This window comes from Hylobates moloch, unplaced genomic scaffold (genome assembly GCF_009828535.3).
Source record: "Hylobates moloch isolate HMO894 unplaced genomic scaffold, HMol_V3 SCAFFOLD_1, whole genome shotgun sequence".
Lineage (NCBI taxonomy): Eukaryota > Metazoa > Chordata > Mammalia > Primates > Hylobatidae > Hylobates > Hylobates moloch.
Window position 1 is genome coordinate 92187976 of NW_026652276.1, and position 20429 is coordinate 92208404.

Sequence of the window (20429 nt, forward strand, 5' to 3'; positions counted from 1 at the left end):
TTTGCTTAGAAAGGCTTTTCTTCCTGCTCTGTCACACTCAGCCCAAATTCAACTTTGTCTTTCAATATCCCAGTTCTCTCTGATACGGTTTGGCTCTGTGTCCTCACACAAATCTCATCATGAATTGTAGTCCCATAATTCCCACATGTTGTGGGAAGGACCCAGTGGAAGATAAGTGAATCATGGGGTGGTTTTCCTCATACTGTTCTCATGGCAGTGAAAAAGTCTCACAAGATCTGATGGTTAAATAAGGGGTTTCCTTTTTCACTTGGCTCTCATTCTCTCTTGTCTGCCACCATGTAAGACATGCCTTTCGCCTTCCACCATGATTGTGAGGCCTCCCCAGCCACATGGAACTGTGAGTCCATTAAACCTCTTTTTCTCTATAAATTACCCAGTCTCGGGCATGTCTTTATCAGCAGTGTGAAGATGGACTAATATACTCTCCCAGTCAGAGTTTATTGCCCCCTCATCTATTTTCCCATTACTTAATTGAAATAATATCAACATCTATCTTTCTTTTTTTTGAGACGGAGTTTCTTTTCTTTTCTTTTTTCACTCTTGTTGCCCAGGCTGGAGTGCAGTGCCATGATCTTGGCTCACTGCAACCTTCACCTCCCGGGTTCAAGTGATTCTGCTGCCTCAGCCTCCCAAGTAGCTGGGATTACAGGCGCATGCTACCACGCCCAGCTAATTTTGTATTTTTAGTAGAGACAGAGTTTCTCCATGTTGGTCAGGCTGGTCTTGAACTCCTGACCTCAGGTGATCCACCCGCCTTGGCTTCCCAAAGTGCTGGGATTACAGGCATAAGCCACCACGCCTGGCCCACCATCTATCTTTCTATGTTTGTTTAAGCTGTTCGAGCAGAGAGAACTTTTCATAATCATTTCTGTAATTATGCTACCCCAAGTAATTCAATACAAGTTGAAATTAACTTCCAAATATCTTACCTCTTAGATTAGAAACCTATCAATAGGGCATTTATATTGAATAATCTTATATTTAAATCATATTATGTCACCTATGTTTTTACTTAGAAACTATGAATTGTAAGCACCATTTTAAAGACAGGAAAATAAAATACAAAGGAGATCTTTGGTGGAGATCAGCCAATGAAATTGTGAAAGATTTTAGAGAAGAATTTGGTATTCCTCATCTTTAGTGCTATTTTTGAGACAGGCTAAGATAGAAGCACTACCGAAATGTAACTATTTAAGTTTAAATTCACCAAAATTAGAGAAAAAGGTAAAATTCAGTTATTTATTCACATTAGAAACATTCTGAGCACTCAATAGCCACATATGGCTAGTGACTACTGTATTGAATAGTGTTGGTGTAAACATTTTCATCATCACATAAACTTTTTTCAACAGCATTGTTCTATTTCCCTTTTTTTCCTTTGTAGCATACACTTGATAATTCATTACCTATTAAGGTAAGATTCTACTCCTTTTTTGGTGTTTTGTTCTTTCTTTATTTTTATTTGCTCCCGCATTGTGAAATCCAGTGTTTGGTGTGTGTCGGAATGAATAACTATATGATTTTCCAAATACCTCTTATAAACTAACTGACATTCTTCCATGTCTTTGGAATTTCTTTCAATCCAGCTTCTTCTCAGCTGAGGTCATGCAAAAATGACTCACTTGCATATGACACTTTCTTTGAGGAATTAAACCATAAACTGTATCCTTTTGTGCGAATCCCTTACACATCTCAGTTATGAATCTGTATGGCTCTCACTTCATTTATTCTGGCTTAGTTATCAGCATAAGCCTGTAAAAGTCAAATTTTGCTAACAAATGGAAGTGATAGCAAAGAAAGCTAAGGATAATTTATTTCTCTTAGGAGATGGGAAACAGAAGTACAAACAACTTTTGTTCCACCACCCTTTTCACTTAAAACACACACACACACGCACACACACGCACATGCGCGCGCACACACACACACACATCTTACTACTTGAAAATGAGGGCATTAGAGTCTAGATAAAAGGGACAGAGGGACAGAGTACACTAATGTGAAGATCTCTTGTCAGTTGTACATTCTGAATAAACATTTCATCTTACCTTAATGCATAGGAAACTCGAACTTGTTTTCAGAACAATTAAGTCATTACTCCTATCTCAGTATTACTTCTAAATTCTGGGCCTAGTTCAAATATTATTGTACATATTTTATTTATTTGCAAAGTCATCTACTTGCATGTAAAGCTCTCTGACTATACTGTAAGTATTCAAGCCAGGTGTGTCCCCTCGTCTTTTTATCCCCAGCATATATTAGGAATGGGCTGATATAGCCCATTCCTCAAGTCCTGGGTAGTCCGGACTTCCATATCTCTGGCCACATTCCTCATTCACCATTCCCAGCCCTCCTTGCATTGTGTATTGCAGGAGAAGATTCCTAGAAGCAATATTCATCATTTCTCTTTTCAGTGATGGACAACTTTCTGCTGTGCCAAATATACTAACTTTAACCACCCACTGCCAAACTCACACCTCCTTGTTCAACAAGCCAGTTAAGGGCAGTGAATGAATCTACGATGCTGAAGAGCCCGTGGGCACCTTCTCACTGGGCACTGGCTAGAATGCAATTGGATTAGACTCTCACAATTGCTTTGTTTCCAAGCCAGGAAGGAGAAATCGAAGGCAATTCACCACCTTTCTATATCCAAGATGAAAACACAGCACTCTCCTAAACTTCAGAAGTATAACTCAGTGGGTTAGTACTTAAGATCTAGCCTGAGGCAAAATTATGATTTTTCCAAAAGATTTTCTTTTTTTAGCATTCTTTTCCTTACACACAGGCCTTTGATCAAGCTACAGTTTTGAACCGATTACAGCTTTTGAAGCCTCAGAAGATTTAAAGACCCGCATTGTTAACAATGGTGTTTTAGGTGTGTGGCGTATTACTCAGAGGAGTCGGGTAAGTGCAAAATCCTGAAATTTACACAAGGTTTGCAGCTGCCTCCTCTACTAGTCATGAGTGCAACCTGCTATGGTGGGTCTCAAATAAAGAAAAATCCTAAAGATAAAAATAATTAATTTAGCTTTGAGATCAGAGTCTAAAAGCTGCGGAAAGAATTTCCTATTTCCCTCCAGAAAGGAAAGAATTACAGTCTGCTCAGTTCCAGTCGAGCCTTTCTATGACATATGGAACAACTAACTTCTTTTTTCCACAGAGAACAGCTTTCATTAATCAAGTTTCTCAACTTCTATAGAAGAAAGGCTGACATATAACTTAAACAAGTGGTTAAACCAAAAATATGTGTAGTTTTTATTTGGTTAATCAATGATTTAATAGCTTAAGCTGAACTTTTAGGACTTCATTTATTTTCAGTTTTCTTTATCAATAGAATTAGATCTAATTGACTACACAAAATTGCTCATTAAAAAGATTGGTCAACAAAACGAAAAAAAAACGAGGGAAAGTCAATTAAAATGCCAGCATAAAGACAGAGCCATTGATACTGGGAAGCTCCAGAAAGCTTATACATCACGTAGAGATTTTTCTTTTTTCTAAAGCTTCCTTTTAAAAAGGTGGTATTGATCTTGTTTTGGACAAAAGCAAATATATTTTCCCCAGGCTCACCCTATGTTTTCTAAAGTTATCAGATTTATTTCTTTAAATCTTCTTTCTTTGGTCTGTTAACATAACCTGCCTGGGTAACTCATAAACAATACCCAAAACTGTGTCTCCCTACTGAGACCAGGCTAATGCTTCCCTATATTAGCTTTGTTCTCTTTGCTCTTCCTTGTTGTGACTTTCCTCATCCTTTCATATTTACAGCTTAATATAAAAAAGCAAAAAAAATTAAAAATATGGCAGAGGATTGAGGATGGGGAAGAATATCTAAATCTCAGCAAAAAGGTACATGGGCCATGCATTTTTATCATCCCCATGTCTTGTCAGTATTGCACAGTCAATTTAGGGTGTCATTTTTTCAAGCACAATATTATGAAACAAGACACTCTGTATCTCTGCAGAGTTTGGACACAGGGAAGGTGATCACACTATGGTGCTGAAGAAAACTATGTATCAGATGACTTTGCTCTGGATTCATATATTTGATACCCAAATTGACATCCTTGAAGCTCTGGGTATTTTCTGAACAGAACATACTGGAAAGCTAAATGCCTAGTGGGAAGTACCTTGACAGCCAACTAAAGAATTGACATTCGGAGCATACACTTTGGAGCATTAAGTGATTGAGAACAGCAGATAAGCATTCAGACTTGAGAGTCCATTTTCCTTTTAAGCTGCATAGACGCCAATAATAGATCAAGGTTACCTTTTTACACTTTTGGCATCTGTCTTAAGCTACAGGATATAAATGCCCCAGACAATGCATACTTAAAATTGACTTTATACAGAATTTGGAGAGGGAGAGTAGTGATTGTGCAACCAGATTACAGAGGCCAGCCACATTCCAGCAAATTCACATTTACTCAGCATCTGGGATAGTTTAAAGCTTACAGAAAATGGGAATGAATGTTGACAAAGGTAGACTAGTATACATTAAGTTCAAAGATAATACAAACAAACCATATAACCAATGACATTTTCCATGAAAAGAAGCCTTTAACAGGAATAGCGAGAGGCCGGGCTGCACACCCCTTCGGGTGTCTAGACATTTGGGTGGAAGGAAACTAACCAAATTATTCCAAATCCTTCTCTTTTGCACTGATTGAATCTGGCTGCAATGACTCAGCCTGTGTCTAAAACAGAACAACCCAGACTTCCTCTTCTTCTTCTTCTACTGTTTCATATTTCAGAGTTGATAGTTTGGGTCAAGGAGGCTACAGACAGCATATGAACTTATTTGTAAAAACCAGAAAGAGTTCAATGATCTTGAACCTTCCTAAGTGTTTCCTTCATTTACAGGCACTCTGCATTTCCTGAGTTATCAACCTTTAGGTGCTCAAACTAGACACATCTATAATGGACATGGCTGACCTCCACTAGGGAGGCCCTGCAGTCCTTAACACTGAGTACGCTTGAAGGCAGGGGCTTCTCTTGACTCTTTTTTTTTTTTTTTTTTTTTTTTTTTTTTGAGATGGAGTCTCGCTCTGTTGCCAGGCTGGAATGCAGTGGCGTGATCTCGGCTCCCTGCAACCTCCGCCCACCCCAGGTTCAAGCTATTCTCCTGCCTCAGTCTCCCAAGTAGCTGGGACTACAGGCATGCGCCACCACACCCAGCTAATTTTTGTATTTTTAGTAGAGACGGGGTTTCACCATGTTGGTCAGGATGGTCTCGATCTCTTGACCTCGTGATTTGCCCGCCTCAACCTCCCAAAGTGCTGGGATTACAGATGTTAGCCCCCATGCCCAGCCTCTCTTGACTCTTAAATCTTTGTTGACTTCTCTGTAGGATTCCAAAACTAACTTCTAGTAAAAAACAAAAACAAAAAACAAAACAACAACAACAACAACAACAACAAAATGATGCAGGATATCTTTAGCTATTTTTCCTTCTTACCAGATATTTGGACAGTTGCTGCTAATTAACTTGGTTGAAGATGTCCATTCTTGACGTAGTTTACAGCCATGCTTCTAGGGTCACCTTTATCTAAGGGTCAAGGATTAAATTGGGATCTTGAGAAGGAAAGTGAGTATTGACATATATGTACACATTACAAAGGAAGCAAAAGAGCCTACTATCATTTAATTAAACAGAAATAAAATAGATAAGATTTTAAGTGATGGTATTTTAAAATCTACCCACTACAAACAAGAATTCCAAGATTTTCAAAACAGTGTCTACTAAGTGGAGAGAAAGGTAAACATTTAAGAAGAGAAAAACTGCCACACTAAGTCAGACTATCTTGTATCTAGAAAGTTTTTTTTCCTCTTTCAACAAGGGACTTTTTGTAAGAAAGTAGTTACTTCCTACATTTAACTCTGAAAGATAGGGATGTGCCCCAAACACATAATTTACTGTAATCAAACATGGATGATGTTAAATTCTTCCAAATCACTGCTTGCATTAGTTTATTATGCCCAATTGAATGATGTCATCAGTGCAGACAGCCACAGAAAAACCATTAAGAACAAATACTATTTGGTAGTCTATATTCACTGGAGCATCTGAATTCTTAAAAGGGATGGTTGGCTAACCTCTGGAAGCACAGAATAGTCCTCATCTTCCACCTGCAGAGTTAGCCTGCCTGGGACCAAAACTGGCTCCACCACCATACTACTGTGTGACTGTTTTTGTCAGGGTTCTCCAGAGAAACAGAACCAACTGGATTTAGAGAGACAGAGAGAGAGTGCGAAAAGAGATTTATGTTAAGATATTGGCTCACATGATTGTGGAGGCTTGATGAGTCCAAAATCGGATGGAGGAGGATGCAGGCTGGCAACTCAGGAGAGAACTGCAGTTGGAGTTTATAAGCAGTTTGCTGGCAGAGTTCCCTCTTACTCTGGGCATGGCAGTCTTTTGTGCTATTGAGGCTTCCTTCCAATTGACTGGCCGAGGCCCACCCTCATTATGGGAGCAATCTGTTTTACTTGAAGTCCACCGATTTAAATATAAATCTCATCCCAAAACACCCTTATGGAAACATCCAGAAAGTTTGACCGAATATCTGGGCATTGTACCCCAGCCAAGCTGGCATATAAGATAAACCATCACAATGACCTTGGACAGGCTACTTAACCTTGTTGTGCTTCACTATGCTTGTCTATAAAGGGAGATTGTTTAAAGTATGGACACATACTTCATCAGATGATTGTGAGGATTAAGTAGGTTCATTTCTAAGTGGAGTGCTTAGCTCCAGTGCATAGCTCATAGTAGGCACTTTATTGCAGAACACTGGAACAGAAGGGAACTTTCAAGATATCAAGTACACTCTGAGATTCAGAGTGGTGAAACGACTTCCCTAAAATTGCAGAGTTAGTTGTTTTAGGGATGAGATTACAATTCTAATGCCCTAGCACCAGTCCACCACTATTGTAGAAAGCTTTACTGCTGCTTCCCTTGACTTGGGTAGACTCAACAACAGTGTATCAGATGAAATGTATTACCACTGGAATTTAGAATCCCTTCATTTCTGAGATGTTATTAAAATAAGTACTTGGTAATCATTATTGCAGAAATGTATGTTTGATTATTTATATCTACAGATTATTGAAAAAATACCTCTCTTGTCCACTGCATGATTTGTTGAAACTGGGATTCCTTTATCCTTCTGCTGTTTCACAGGAGACATTGTATTCCCTTAGGACAGACTGAACTAACACTAACCCCTGGTATTTCCACAGAACCTACCCTCTAAGGTTCCGTGAGAGTCAAGATACAACTAATTGAAAATACCTGCCTAGTTTGAGTTGTTTAGGTTTCTTTCTTTCTTTAAGGCTTGGATCTGCATTCCATCCCAGCCTGCTGAGAAGAGCTCTCTCTTTTGCAAAGTCTTTTCTTCCTTCCTATGCGAAATGTTACTCAATCTGAGATTCTAGATCAGTGTTTCTCAAGGTGAGTTCTACCAAGATTATTTGGATTATAATTACCTGCAGAGTTTGATAAAAATATAAGTAATTGGTCAGCACTACAGAATCACTGAATTTGAATTTCTTGAGGGGAGATTTGGGAAAAGATACTTTTTTTTTTTTTTTTTTTGAGACGGAGTCTCGCTGTCGCCCAGGCTGGAGTGCAGTGGCGCTATCTCGGCTCACTGCAGGCTCCGCCCCCCGGGGTTCACGCCATTCTCCTGCCTCAGCCTCCAGAGTTGCTGGGACTACAGGCGCCTGCCACCTCACCCGGCTAATTTTTTGTGTTTTTAGTAGAGACGGGGTTTCACCCTGTTATCCAGGATGGTCTCGATCTCCTGACCTCGTGATCCACCTGCCTCGGCCTCCCAAAGTGCTGGGATTACAGGTGTGAGCCACCGCGCCAGGCCGGGAAAAGTTACTTTTTATAAGATCCTCGTGTTGATCCTTATGCCATAAGAGCTTGAGAATCACTGCCCTCGATTACCTTGATCTTGCTAATAAACACTGCTTCATGGGATTTCAAAGCTGTAATAATGTCAATTAAAGTTTGTAGGTGGATCAATCTCCACTTAATTATGTTGCATTATACATTCCTTCTAGCTGAAAACAGTCTAGTTCTTCTGCATTAATGAAGTGTAGCTGTGCTTACACAGTATTTCCTGATTTGAACTGCTAGGCTGGTGATTATTGTTAGCTGTGCCTTATAGAAGCTCCAGAATAGGTATCGCGTGTTTTAATGCTGACTGTTAACATTTACGGTTTATTACATTAAGTGCCAAATTTTTAATCACTGAGTGTAAAAGTTTCCATTTTCAAAGCACATTAAATCCCAACGATATTCTCAACTGGTCATTCATATCCTTAAGAAACGGTTTGGTAAGTATATTTGAAGGGCCAGTTGGTAACAGGTAGAAAGATACATGTGTAGGCCGGGCGCGGTGGCTCATGCCTGTAATCCCAGCACTTTGGGAGGCCTAGGCAGGCAGATCACGAGGTCAAGAGATCGAGACCATCCTGGTTAACGCAGTGAAACCCCGTCTCTACTAAAAATACAAAAAAAAAAAAAAAATTAGGTGTGGTGGTGGGCACCTGTAGTCCCAGCTACTCAGGACGCTGAGGCAGGAGAATGGCGTGAACCCGGGAGGCGGAGCTTGCAGTGAGCCTAGATAGTGCTACTGCACTTCAGCCTGGGCGACAGAGCGAGACTCCATCTCAACAACAACAACAACAAAATACATGTATAGATGTTGGTACTGATGATATAAACTTACATTGAGGAAAGAAGTCTTTGCAACCTCAAGGCGAAAATACCCACTGGAATTGATTCTTGACTCCTGCCTGACCAATTATCACTGACAACACTAAGATCAAGAACAATTTAACGTTCAGTGAATATTCACTACATTGAGGGACCTCTATGCATTATATTATTTAATCCTCCAACAAAAATAAATTAGATAACTTTATTGATCTCCATTTTTCAAAGATGAACTGGGGCTTGGAGTGGTCATGGCTCTTGCCCATAGTCAAACAGCCTGTCAGGGAAAGAGTGAGGATTTGAACACAGGTTGATCTGACCTCAAAGCCCTTGTTTTAACCTTGTCTTTCAGTAGACCAGCTTCCTGCTTCTGTTCTGTTCTGATGTTATTCATAAAGCGAAACAGCAGACAAAAAGAAAATGGGATTTGGCCTTTGAGAACAGCGTCAGGGCATCTTGAACATGCTGCCACTCCAAAATTAGAATCATGCCATTTTTGTTTTACTGCAGAGGAGTATGGTGCTGCCTGGGGCCCAGCTGAGCCGAGCTGAGGTTTGGAATAGCTCAATTACTAGTTAAATATGGACTCTGTGCAAGTCATTTATTTCTGTGGACTCCATTGATCATATGTAAATCAAGGGAGCTAAAATCACATGACTTCAAGCTTCCGGTATTTTACAAATACTGCGATTTTTGTATATTTTCACAGAACTTTGAAACTAGCAGGGATGATCTGGTCAGGAATAATTTGGCTATAAGGAAAAGAGATCCATTCAAGCTTGCTTAGGTAAAGGAAGTTTATGGTAAGGAAAATGGCTTATCTCATAGAAACAAAGTTAAAGGATACAGCCAGGCTTCACAGGAAAGAAAGTCATCATTTGTCTTCTGTTTTCCTTTTCTGTATGGGGCTAAGGGATGTTCATTTCTGTGTGTTGTTAGTTTGTTTCTCTCCAACTCTGAAGATTGGCTTGCTTTCCTCATTTGCTCATGGCCAGTCAGAGCTGCCCAACTGGCAGCACTCAACACTGGCTCACTTCAGTCTCTGGGTATGAATTCCAAATTTTAAGACATGAGCATCTAACTGGTTGAGTGTGGGTTCCATGTCTAACATTAATTATTCAAGCCAAAGAGATGGGATGGGATTGTTTGGTATTTGGTGCTGTTCTTTCAAGAAATGATTTTGGTAATTTATGCAGAGACCGATTATACAACCTTTGTGAGAAATTGAGAATGAATCTCTAATGGATAGGATAGACATGGTTTGCACAAGGAGAAGCAACAGCGTTTTTTACTGTCTCTTATTCTAATTCTGTATCTTTGATGCTATTTTATTCTCATTCTTTCTCAGTGCCTTCATCTTACCTCTCATCCTGATCTTTTCTGATCTCCCTGGTTCCTTTCCCTCCTCTACTCATGAAATTTCTCATTTCTTTGAGGTGCTGCAGTTAGTTCTTTGAGGTAGCAGCAAAACGAATCTGATGAAGTAATTTCTGCCCAGAGTTAAATACATGTTCATTTTTCACTGAGTGATTATTATGTGCCAAATCTAGTGCTAAGCCATTCACATATACTATTTTATTTATTCCTCACTATAAACTCTCAAAATAAACATTAACTTATTTTTCCATCTGAGAAACTCAAGGTTCTGTGTAGTTAAGTAGTTTGTACAAGCTCACACAGCTAGTAAATGAAACTGCTGGGATTTAAATTCAGCCTCCAGAGCCTGAACCACTATATGCTATGGCTGCTATTGTCGTATGTTATCCAAGCACGTGAAGCAGCAGGCTTATCCTGACTCACAAGAGCCAAGTGTTACATTTGCAGGAATTTTGAGAGCTGATTATTAAATGTGACCATTATGAAAATTTAAATTATACAACCTTACAATGAAATTATATTTATTTTAAAAAAGTAACACGTAAAACACATCACTAATTATGTTACGCTATTTGACCACTATGTATGCATTTGAGTTTATTTCTATCACATCTGTATGGTAGAAATACTGCACCTCTCCCAAGCTCTAGAGTATTTACACCACAGAAATTGACAACTGCCCATCTAAATGCAATTAAAATTTTTTAAAAAATGAATAAGTAGACAGCCATACAGGCACACAAAGTCCATCTAAAGGCTAAATAGGACTGTGAGCCACCAGTTTTTGAGCTCTGGTTTTTTTTGTTTTGTTTTTGGAGATGGAATCTCGCTCTGTCACCCAGGCTGGAGTGCAGTGGTGTGATCTTGGCTGACTGCAACCTCTGCCTCCCAAGTTCAAGCGATTCTCCTGCCTCAGCCTCCCAAGTAGCTGAGACTACAGGCATGTGCCAGCACACCTGGCTAATTTTTTGTATTTTTAGTGGAGATAGAGTTTCACTGTGTTAGCCAGGATGGTCTCCATCTCCTGATCTCGTGATCTACCAGCCTCGGCCTCCCAAAGTGCTGGGATTACAGGCACGAGCCACCATGCCTGACCCTTGACCTCTGTTTTAAAGAAATGCATCTACAATGAATGAATCTCAAGCACTCATGCCAGAGCACTCTTTTAAGTGTGGGTATCTGACGCAGCTACACATCTGCTCAATCATGACTGCCTCAGGAACCACTTGTTGTCCAGACAAAAAAAAAAGGAGTTAAATTAGTGCTAGCCAAAGGTTGTTTGTTGCCTAAGCTGAGGACTTTTTGAGGCCTGGCTAAGGTTTTCTGTCCTGCACAGCCAGGTGTTTGCATTGGCAGATGTGGCATCACCATAGTCTCTGCAAAGAGCTGGCTGGACTTCTTGACTAAAGCAGTAGTGAGCAAGAAAGAGCTGACCCAGAGATTACATTTTTGCTTACCCACGGCAGTGTACTTTTTATGCAGACACTGCCTTTGCATCTGTTTTAGACTTTATTTATTCATTAGTTCTTCTTTCTAGGTCAATGAGAAGCCAAAAAGAAGAGGGTCTTGCAGCTGGAGGAGATAAATACGTGATGGGGTGTGTGGGTGGTCATTTACTGTTGCTTTCTGGGCTGAAATGATGCTGGTTTCTTATGTTGTCTGTGGAAGTAGCAATTATCCTTTTCTCTTTGACTGAAGTAGTTATTTTTGGGAAAAGCTATTAAGTCTTTTGAGTAAGAACATTTTGGGTACCCTGTGGTTGGTTGTCTATGTTTAGATCACTTGATCTATGACCTTGGACAAATCTCCCAGCCTTTCCATTTCTCTCTTGTTAAGTTGAAAATGATAGAGTGACTTGTCAATAACTAGACAATTAAAAAAAGTTTTAAAGAATTTTTTAACTTCTAGAATATTATTTCAGTTCAATTATGATTTAATATTATTTCAATTTTTTAACTCCTAGAATGTTACTTCACATTTTAGCAGAGAAAAAAATCTTATTTAGGTATTTACTTAAACAATGACCCCAGCTGCCACTAATTCATTTTGTGCTTTGGACACCATATCATATCCATAATGTATCCAACATTTGAATGCAGGAACCATACCCTTAGTTTCCTAAAAGTTTCTATGGTATGATTGTCTCAGTCCAAATTATGGTATATTGTTTCAAGTTGTGAACCTTTGGAGTATTTTTCTTCTGGGTAGCTCTAAAAAGCCTCTTCACTTCTACCTTGCTATTTGAGTGTAAGGAGCAAAAAATTTAATGAATACTATATATATAACTACATATATATTCTGTAAAATATCGCTGTGCTTTGCTATGAGGAAGACCCTAAAGGAATTGTAAAGAATGTCTCTGGAGTCAACTATAGCAGTTTACATGAGAAAGATAATTATTGCCCAAAAAGCAGTATATAATCAAAGTCGAGTAACGATATAGACTATAAATGTAAATGAGAAGAATCTCTCTTCACCATCCACTTAACCAATACTCTGGAAGAAATTCAGCTGCTCATTCACCCCATCAAATACGCTGACCTTTGTCATAGCATACCGTCTGCTCAGAGCTAGCGTGCACCCCTCTGCTAGAGCCACTTGAACAGTGTGCAGCCCAAGTGTGTTTGTTCCAAACTGTGAGTGGCACTTGTTATTAAAATCATGTAACATAAATCAATGAAATATCATACAGAAAGTGAGGTATGGGTTTTTTTGGTATGAAAACTAAATTGATTGCATTATGAGGACTTTTAAATATGAATGGCTAAAAACAATTACTAATGAATTAAATATTGCAAGAAAAAAACTTTTTTTTTTTTTTTGAGTCAGAGTCTCACTCTGTCGCCCACGTTGGAGTGCAGTGGCATGATCTCGGCTCACTGCAAGCTCCGCCTGCTGGGTTCACGCCATTCTCCTGCCTCAGCCTCCGGAGTAGCTGGGACTACAGGCGTCCGCAGCCACACCTGGCTAATTTTTTTGTATTTTTAGTAGAGACGGGGTTTCACCGTGTTAGCCAGGATGGTCTCGATCTCCTGACCTCGTGATCTGCCCGCCTTGCCCTCCCAAAGTGCTGGGATTACAGGCGTGAGTCACCACGCCCGGCCAAGAAAACTTTTTAAAAATTAGGGGCAGAAATCAGAAAAATTTATAGGAAGACTTCGCACTCACAATACTTGGAAGGTTCTTGCTCTATTTTAAATAAACCAAGACTGGGAATCATGGAGGATGCATTATGGGTGAATTGTATGCAAGATAAGGTAGGATTCCTATTAGCAGACTCTTAATCACAGGAAAACATGCCCCTGAATCAAAAGCTTAATGAAATAATGTACAGTTTTAAACATTTTTTTTTTTTTTTTTGAGACGGAGTCTCGCTCTGTCGCCCAGGCTGGAGTGCAGTGGCGCGATCTCGGCTCACTGCAAGCTCCACCTCCCGGGTTCACGCCATTCTCCTGCCTCAGCCTCTCCGAGTAGCTGGGACTACAGGCGCCCGCCACCACGCCCGGCTAATTTTTTGTATTTTTAGTAGAGACAGGGTTTCACCGTGGTCTCGATCTCCTGACCTCGTGATCCGCCCGCCTCGGCCTCCCAAAGTGCTGGGATTACAAGCATGAGCCACTGCGCCCGGCCAGTTTTAAACATTTTAAATTGGAGTATTTATAAAGCATATGTATCATTGTTAATATTCCTTCTCTGATCATTTTTTTTTCTTTTTTCTTTTTTTTTTGCTGTTGTTGCAGTTGATTGGCAAATCAACTACTGGTCTTGCTTTCATCAAATTAGAGAACTTCTACTATATTGACGATTTGGGAAAAGATGAAATCAGTTTTGTTGAATAGTTGGGAATTTGACTGTAAAATTATTGCTGTGATTTTCTCACTATAGAAGAACAAAGCAAAAAAAAAATTTTTTTTTGAGATGGAATCTCACTCTTGTTGCCCAGGCTAGAGTGCAGTGTCATGATCTCAGCTCATTGCAACCTCTGCCTCACAGGTTCAAGCATTTCTCCTGCCTCAGCCTCCCGAGTAGCTGGAATTACGGGCACGTGCCACCACACCCAGCTAATTTTTGTATTTTTAGTAGAGATGGGGTTTCACCATGTTGGCCAGACTGGTCTTGAATTCCTGACCTCAGGTGATCCACCTGCCTTGGCCTCCCAAAGTGCTGGGATTACAGGCGTGAGCCACCATGTGCGGCCCAAAGCAACATTCTCAGTTAAGAATAAACACATAAATGGCAAGACAATGCAAACTTCAGAGCAGGAGAGGTAAGAATCCATGCATAAGAGTAAAGAAAAGAGAAGAAAAGGCCCAGAAGAAGCTTTTGGAAAGATCTGGAAGAGCTAAGGGACCTGATTATAAGTAGTAGGCAGTATTGAGCCATTGACTAATTTTGATCAGAACAGTGAAATTATGAAAGCAATATTTTGAGGGAATTCTTCTGATAACAGTGTGCAGAATGAGATGGATCTTTAATGGCAAATATGTTTTTGAGGATTGTGCAAACTCAGATTATTGGTAATGCTGATCTGGAGCACTATGATGAGAAGTATGAAGCTGAGGCTCTTCTCTATAAGATGTGCTGTTTTCGACTAGTGATGCCTGACATGAGCAAGGGAAAGCAGGCTGCAGCACATCTATGCCTGGTATTTGCAGGCCTCTGGTCAGATTAAGGGTAAAGATAGTAGAAGCATTTATACCACCACAATAGCACGGGAGATTATAGAAGAAGGTATAACATATTTTTTTCAAATACATGCTAATTTGGTTCCATGGATAAAATTATGTCATAAGTAGAATTTTTAATTTCTGTTTTGGAGTCAAGCAAGATTATGCTTTTCCTTATTATTCACATAAGGGAATCATTAGAATATAATCACGAAGAGCAACACAGGATTTCGAGTAAGACAGAATTTTGTTCAAAATCCAGACCTGCCATTGGCTAGTTAAATAATTTGAGACAAATTTCCTGAACTCCTTAAAAATTTATTAAGTTGCTGTAAAACAGGAACTAAATTACCGAGCTCAGAAGGATCCAAAATATTAAGTTTATTGGCTAATATTAAAGGCAGTTAGCATACTGCCTATCACAAGCATGGTCAATGAAATTCTGCTTAAAAATATTTTACTAATTTTTTTCTCATTAAGCCTTAAAAATAAAAATCTGTAAGATTGTATTCTAATAGTTGGAATTTTCTAGCTTCTGAGCCCCCGAATGAAACTGAACTAACTCTACATAGAAAAATAAGTTAAAATATACTTTTCCAGGTTTTTGGAAAAGAGACACCATTTCTTTTTCCACAAGAAAATAGATATTATGAAATTGCTCCTCTGTCTGAGCCACTATTTGCCTACTATTTAAAGGCTTTATAAATGAGGGATCATCATGACTTTGAAGCCATGGTCTGAACTGCAGGATGTTGGTATACTCATATACAGACATTTCAATGTATTTTTTTCTGCTACTTCTATCCCGTGGGCAGTGATTTCTTGGCAATTCACATGCAAACACTGGGCATCCATTCACAGAATTTCTCAGTTTGTTTAGGAGAAGTTGTGATGTTCATTTGCAATAGGGTTTTGGCAAACTCCTGACAGATAATTTCTTTATAAAAAAGGACAGAGCACTTAATTTGGCATGGCTCTTTCATGTGTAGGTTTGTATTTCCTGTCTTCTAGTTTCCCTAAAAATATGTAGAAACACACACATACCCATTCATTAAGCACTTTGAAGCAGCAGTTTGTAATATTTCCAAAGAAAACATTACCAACATGGTTGAGTGTCTCAAACATCTCTTTTCTATTGAATTCTACCGACTGACATTTGAGACAAAAAAGGAAGCCAGAAATGTAGGTTCTGGCTAGTTGTATAGTGTGTTGCTTGTGGTAAAGGAAGATTCAAATCAATTCTAATCCAAGAGAAATATCAGGAGTCATCATATTGTTCAGGGTGTGAATATCCTAGAACTGATTTCTTTGCAAAGCCTACTTCTTCCCTATGAACTTTTCTTTTGAAACAAATGGTAACCTTTTTTTGTAATGTAAAAATGATAATTTTTTTTTCTTTTTGAAATAAATGGTAAACTTTTGCTTGTAATGTAAAAGTGATAAAGCTGCGATATATTAAACACATATTATTTATAACAATGGCTTGAATTATTATAATCATTACCTCTATCATTGTTAATCATTCAAACACAGCTAATTCTGTCCTCAAGTGCTCAAAAAACAACATTAAAAAGTCTGACATTTGAAAAGTATGGAATTAAACATCATGGAACTGGCTTTAAAAAGGTATCCATTCATGGCATGAAAATGTGAAGAACTTTCTTTCTTTGCAATGTGAGTTCAAGGAAACGCCCAAGAGTGGATGTTCCATTGCAAATGCTCTGCCCCCAGCTTTTCAAAGGACACAGAAATTGCACCCAGCAAAGGTGTCCTGTCAAAATGATTTAAAACAAGAAAAATAAAGTTGCTAGAGGGGAACTGGTACCAGATCAAAAAACAATTTTAAGTGCTCTATTTTGGTGGTCTGTGTTGAGACATATAACAGCCCAGGCTGCTGTTTTTCCAAGAGGTTAAATTTCAAAAAGAGGAAACGACAGCAAACAGGCTGCCAATTTACTCAACAATGACACAACTGGCTGGAGCTCTGTTCAAAGCAAAACCGCTCATTTACAAATTCCTGGATTTACTCTTAAATATTAACACTTCTTAGGAAACTTTAGAGCTTACATGTCACATTTATGACTCCTAGGCAGACACAGCCCTCTCCAAACACATGGTCCTCATGACAACTCTTTGCCATGTATTTCAGGCCCACCAAGGGAAGCCACTGTCAACTCAACCTGTGATGCCAAGAAGCAGCCCAGGTACCAAGGGCCACAGACTGGAGTCAACATTTAGATGCGTTTCTGTATGGTGTAGTTTGGAGGAGGATGTTTACAGCACAATTCCACAATAATATGCTGTAGCAGACAGAAGTTTCCCATCTATCAGACACAAAGAACTAGTCAGGGAAGGCAAGCTGGCTATACCACGGTTCAGTTTTTCTTGTCTCCTTTCTGCAAGTGGAAAATCTGCTGGCTGGCGGTGGAAATAACAGGGAAACCACCTCAGAATGTTGGAGAAGAGGATGGGGGAGGAGTTGCAGCTCAGGAATCTTTCAAAGAAGATGTGTAGGGAGAGGAAGACAGCACACAGAAACAGGGAGAAGTAAGTGTTAAATAGCCAGTAACTCTAAAAATTGAGAGAGGTGTAACAGCATTTAAACATTCCATATCCCAAGCAGTGCTTCCCTGGGGTCCAGGCTCCAGTCAGAGAATAAATTTAAAATAGGTCTGGTGAAGGTTGCAGGATTGCATATATAAATATACTAATTTAATTTTTTTTCCTTTCTTTTTTTCTTGAGATGGAGTCTAGCTCTGTCACCCAGGCTGGAGTGCAGTGGCGCGATCTCGGCTCACTGCAAACTCTGCCTCCTGGGTTCACGCCATTCTCCTGCCTCAGCCTCCCGAGTAGCCGGGACTACAGGCACCCGCCACCACGCCTGGCTAATTTTTTGTATTTTTAGTAGAGACCGGGTTTCACTGTGTTAGCCAGGATGGTCTCGATCTCCTGACCTCGTGATCCGCCTGCCTTGGCCCTCTAAAATGCTAGGATTACAGGCGTGAGCCACCGCACCCCGCCTCTAAATGTATTTTTTAAGAAGAGAAACAACGTACACTCCTTTTTAAGAAGGGAAATGCACACTCCTTTAACTAGAAAAGGACTCAAGCTGTCATTCAAAAAAATTATGTGTGCAAACAACTAGAAAAACATGACACTCCACTAAAAGTTGCATGACTATAAATTGTACTGTATGCATTCATTTTTATATAGTTATGTGTTTGTTATTTCATCTGTATCTATTATCTTTATCTATCTGTCTATATCTATCTCTCTCTATATATCTACTTATCTATTTTCATGATCATCATCTGTCTCCGTGTTAGTTTACCTAGTTTTCCTTGGAAAATGAACAGCTATAAGAAAAATTATTAGGGGAAATAATAGTGTTAATCATAACTACATCTGACGTTTCTATGACATCACTAGGTGTTTTTAAATAAATCTCTGTTATTCATCTAGAAATGAAAACACATGGTGATAGAGCACACATTAAACACCTTATTGCTAACTGAGTTATGTCTATCTTCTGTAAGTACATAAGTAGTAGCCAAAATTTATTGAGTGGTTCTCACCTGCCAGCCTCTGCGCAAGGCACTTCACATATATCATGCATTTGATCCTTATAAGAATTTTAATGAGATAGAGCCCATTATTATCGTCTTTTTCAGTTGATGAGACTGAGGCTTCGAGAAAAACTTGGCAAAGGCCCACTAAGTATAGCCATGTGTCATGTTTCAGGGGATAAATGATTTGACTCTAGATTTATCCAAGTTTGTTCAATAATTAGTAATGTTGTAAATGGATCTTCATAGTTCCTAAGAAAGAGATCTTAGAGGATTTGGAGAAAAAAAATGCATGAAAAAGCCTAGTGGGCTGAAGAGTTAATGGACTTTGGAAGCAGATGGCCTGGGTTTGTATTCTGGCTCTACTACTTTTTAGCTGCGTGATCTTAGGCAACTTACTGATATATTGGAAAGTGAGATTATCTTTCATTGTTTAATCTTGCCAAATGAATGTGTAACTTTAGCACTGACTTTACTGAATCCCTTTAGTTCTTTATGTAGGTGATGGTCATAATTAATTTTATAACTATATTTCTTAACCAGAAATAAATAGAGCTAGTAATTTTTTTTTGATCTTTCATAACAAGCAGGTAATGTTTTTCAAGTAATATTTTCAAGCTGTCATACCAGGATGACACTGAAAAGTACCTACCAGAAAGACTTACTTGGGTTATTGTCCACAGCTAGATATAATTCATTCTTGCTCTTAGGTTACAATAAGGGAAGCTCGAAGTTTCAAGAAAATATCTTATGAAAGATGGTTTCAATTTTAAATAATATTTACCAGGAATAATAAAATCCTAATAACCTTGTAACTAAGCTTTGGGTTACTTCTTATATGATTCACTTTAATCAAATGTGTAACCTCATGTATCATTTTTTTAAAGAATTTCCAATCCCAGCACTTTGGGAGGCTGAGGTGGGTGGATCATGAGGTCAAGAGATAGAGAGCATCCTGGCCAACATGGTGAAACTCCGTCTTTACTAAAAATACAAAAATTAGCTGGGCGTGGTGGCTCACACCTGTAGTCCCAGCTGTTCGGGAGGCTGAAGCAGGAGAATCACTTGAACCCGGGAGGCAGAGGTTGCAGTGAGCTGAGACTGTGCCACTGCATTCCAGCCTGGTGACAGAGTGAGACTCTGCCTCGAAAAAAAAAAAAAAAAGGAATTTCCACTCTCATTTTGTTAGTTCCACAAAAACACTCAGAAAATGTTACTAAAAATGCCTCTTTATACTGAAAAGATTAATTTCAGACATCTTTTTATTTACCCGAGGTAAAGAGTATGAACCTTACCAACAAGTAAAAATGTGTCATGTTAGTTTTTTCAACATCAACAACCATGTCAAAAGATGGAGCACTGGAAGCTGCATTTTAAACAAATGCCCCAGGTAATGCATACTGAAAATGCAGTCCTGATGTCTTAGGTGGCAGGATTATTGTTGTTTGGAGAATGCTCCTGTAAATTTATTTTCCAGTCTTCTCTCCTCATTTTCCGTGCCTAAGGAGTCTAAGTCCCACTGCCCCTACTAATTGTCCCTGGTTAATTAGAATAGAGAATGACCCCTGAACCAACATGGGCCCATGAGCTGCACTGGTGAATTGTCATTCAGACCCAAAGGCTGGTCAGTCTCCCTGGGCATTGAGAAGCAACAGAAAGCAAGTATGTTCTTTGATTAAAGATTAATTTTCTAGCCCCAGAGTTAGAACTAAAATATGTAGATATGATAGTGGCAAGAGGCAGACAAATGCCTAGGCAGATAAGAGGTGTCCCTGGAGAACCTCTGACCCGCCCAGGTCATTGTGCACCAGGGTTTTGCCTAAACATGACCATGGCGAAACATTTCATCCCTTAACACATGCAGCGTATAGTGGCTCAGACTAAGGGCCTGCAGGCACATTGGAAAGACAGGGTAGAGCCACCAAAAATTCGCTCCTTATGCCGGGGAAGAGCCTGGCCTCCGCTTGTGTGTGCTGGCCTCGTATTCAATTTGTGAGATGGAAACCTGTGTCCAGGACCCCTCTCTTTGCTGACAGCTTTCCTTTCGCTTAATAAATTCCACCCTCCTCA

The 20429-nt window shown here is 39.4% G+C and overlaps 1 long non-coding RNA gene across 1 annotated transcript; it reads left to right on the top strand.

Moving 5' to 3' along the window:
- The first annotated feature begins 299 nt into the window (after positions 1–299).
- On the top strand, positions 300–20429 carry LOC116809551 (uncharacterized). The gene is made up of 6 exons (XR_004369878.1): positions 300–358; positions 1406–1435; positions 1608–1683; positions 2370–2925; positions 16327–17340; positions 19635–20429. It is a non-coding gene; the product is annotated as an uncharacterized LOC116809551 (long non-coding RNA).